The following is a 3,037-nucleotide window of genomic DNA, read 5'->3' as shown; positions in this document are numbered from 1 at the left end:
GTCTGTGTGTGTGTGTGTGTGTGTGTGTGTGTGTGTGTGTGTGTGTGTTGTTTTGTTTTTTAGTTCAATTTAAAGTATCCAGTCAGTTTCTGGTGTGGTGTGGGTTAGTCTGGCATTATATTGGGTTATTTAAATGAGCTAATGATGTTTGATATGTGTGTTCAGGTGCTGCATTACCTGTCGCAGCAGAACGCGTCGGATCTGACGCGGCACCTGATGCCCTGCGTGCTGCACGCGGCTCTGCTCAAGATCAAGGAGGAAGGTCAGTGTGACTCTCTGAACTGTAAATACAGTGTGTGACGTCACTGCCGCTGTAAACGTGATCTCTCCTCCAGAGGCGACTGAAGACATTGCGTCGGTGCGTAAAGCTCTGCAGCAGGTCACCGCTCACGCCAGCAAACTGCTGCGGCACCCCAACCCTGACTTCAAGAAGCTGGAGGTAGAGCTGCACTGTCTGGATAAACTGAGAATCACGGTTCTCCCACGATTCTGAACTAAACACAATAATGTGCGACGAAATATAAGGCCTAATTGCTGCAGTCTATTTAAAAATGATTAATTAATTTGAATGAATTATGAAACATTTTAATATATAATATATGTATTTAAAATACAAAATGTAACCCTGGAGCACAAAAGCGGTCTTAAGTCGCTGGGGTATATTTGTAGCAATAGCCAACAATACATTGTATGGGTCAAAATTATACATTTTTCTTTTATGCCAAAAATCATGAGGATATTAAGTAAAGATCATGTTCCATGAAGATATTTAGTAAATCTACTACTGTAAATATATCAAAACTTAATTTTTGATTAGTAATATGCATTGCTAAGAACTTAATTTGGACAACTTTAAAGGCGATTTTTCTCTATTTTGATCGCTACCATAGACATCACATCAGTGTTTATTTGAACTATAAACTTTAAGACTCATATACTTCACAGTATAACACTGTGTAGTTGTTTGTGACGCTGTTTCTGATCTAAACATGCTAACTGTCTGCTCTCTCTGTCAGCAGCAGTGCGAACACAGATTTGAAAAATGTTCCGTATGATTTTTTCAAAGGTTTAATAGACACGGGCAAATCGTTGTCATTTAAAAACTAGATTACGTGGGTGTTTGAATCAGGATCACGATCTTTTAACGATTAATCATGCAGCTCTAGTGTCAGACGTGTGTGTGTGTGTGTTTCAGGACGTCATCGTTCAGATGAGCGCAGTGGAGGCCGTCATCGCCTGCGCCCGATCGCTCAAGGCCAAGTTTGGCATCACCGGAGGACAGCGGGAGGACGACGCTGACGAGCTGGAGAGGTAAAGCTTGATCTGCTGATCAGCAAACAGTGCAAGCACTACATGTGACCAGTGCTGGCAAAATGAGTCACAATGAGCAAACTTTCAAAAATCAGTTATTTGTAGTTTCACATTCTCCATTAAAAGACCTTCAAAATGATATATGATTTGTTGGAATCGGACGTAACAGTGTTTGAACTAGGCCTGTTTGAAGCGGTCAATTCTGAGAAAAATCTAGTTAAAGTTTTCTGAATGTTCCAAAGCAAAATCACCTAGCAGCATTACAACTTTTCCTCCAGTTACATTTACATTTATTCATTTAGCAGACGCTTTTATCCAAAGCGACTTACAATTGGGGAATACATCAAGCGATTCATCTTAAAGAGGCAAACAGACACAGAAAGTGCTCGTCATACCAAGTTTCAAGCATTGTTCAAATAAGTACAAGCTAGACAGAGAAGCATTAAAGAAAATAGTTTTGTTTTTGTTTGTTTTTTTTTAAGGAAGAAGTCAGATTGTGATGAATGAGGTGAGTTTTCAGCTGTCGCTTGAAAATTGTCAGGGATTCAGCATTCCGGATAGGGGTGGGAAGATCATTCCACCAGCCAGGAGTGGTGAACGAGAATGTTCTGGAAAGTGATTTTGAGCCTCTCTGTGATGGTACCACGAGGCGTCGCTCACTAGCGGATCTCAGACTTCTGGAGGGGATGTAGATTCGTAGTAGTGAGTGGAAGTAGGCAGGTGCTGAGTCTGTGGCTGTTCTATATGCAAGCATCAATGTCTTGAACTTAATCTAGATGTCCAAAGCCTCTTTCACACAGAAATTCCGGAAAATACACAGATAATGTGTCCAAACCCGTTTGATTGTGGTTCATTCACACACCAAGTGATTTTCCGGAATCTGTTTGTGTGTTCACACACATCCCGTAAAGATCCCGTAAAGATCCCGTAAAGACACTTGACATTACGGTGTGACGTGTAATGTGACACGTTCTGTTTCATTTAAGCTGGTGAACGATCTCAGCTTCAGCGCAGATAGTGAGGAGCTACCTGATCTCTGCTTCGTTACAGTTTGCACATATTTTTTCGTCGCGAACGTTGATCTGCCTTCAAAACACCCGGTAAAAGAGTCACACGATAACATGCGTCATCACTACAACACACCCTTTACGGCATTGGTTCTGGCTTTTGTTCACACACAGCTCGTTCCGGGACTGAACCCGGCAATGTTACTAGGTCCCCAACCCGGGATCAATCCCGGAATCAATCCCGGGACGTGTTTGCGTTCACACAGAAGGCACTCCGGCAATTTTCCGGGACCAACGTGCAGTGTGAAAGGGGCACAAGATGGTGACACTGATGGCTGCCTCCGTGGCGTGCTCCGCAGTTGTTTTTATGTTTTTATTAGTTTGTCCTGTCTTTAGTTATATCCCTGCAATCAGTTTCACCAGAGATGAATTGCTGGACATTTGGCAGTACACACCACCCAATATTTCACCGGTTTTTGACTGTTCTGACGTTTTGCTGAACGTTGTAGTTGGCGGAGCTGCAGCGCTGATCAAACGCGTGAGCCTGGCTTTACAGAAACTCTCTGATCTGATCACAGGGACAGAGCAACAACACCCGGACTCTGTTTTAACCATTCCCGTGAACTGCCAAAATACAGACAGCATGTTACATGTCCCACCAGAGACGATAATATATTGGATCACTGTTACACCACAATAAAGAATGCATATCACTCTGT

At 42.7% G+C, this 3,037-nt stretch overlaps 1 pseudogene; it reads left to right on the top strand.

Annotated features, from left to right (window-relative positions):
- The window catches only part of LOC107685455 (rab3 GTPase-activating protein catalytic subunit-like), a 55,816-nt pseudogene that overhangs the window by 42,595 nt on the left and 10,184 nt on the right, over positions 1-3,037 (top strand).

This window comes from Sinocyclocheilus anshuiensis, unplaced genomic scaffold (genome assembly GCF_001515605.1).
Source record: "Sinocyclocheilus anshuiensis isolate Anshui unplaced genomic scaffold, SAMN03320099.WGS_v1.1 scaffold661, whole genome shotgun sequence".
NCBI classification, from domain to species: Eukaryota; Metazoa; Chordata; class Actinopteri; order Cypriniformes; family Cyprinidae; genus Sinocyclocheilus; species Sinocyclocheilus anshuiensis.
Note: the sequence above shows the minus strand (reverse complement) of the source record. Positions and strands in the feature narration are given on the sequence as shown.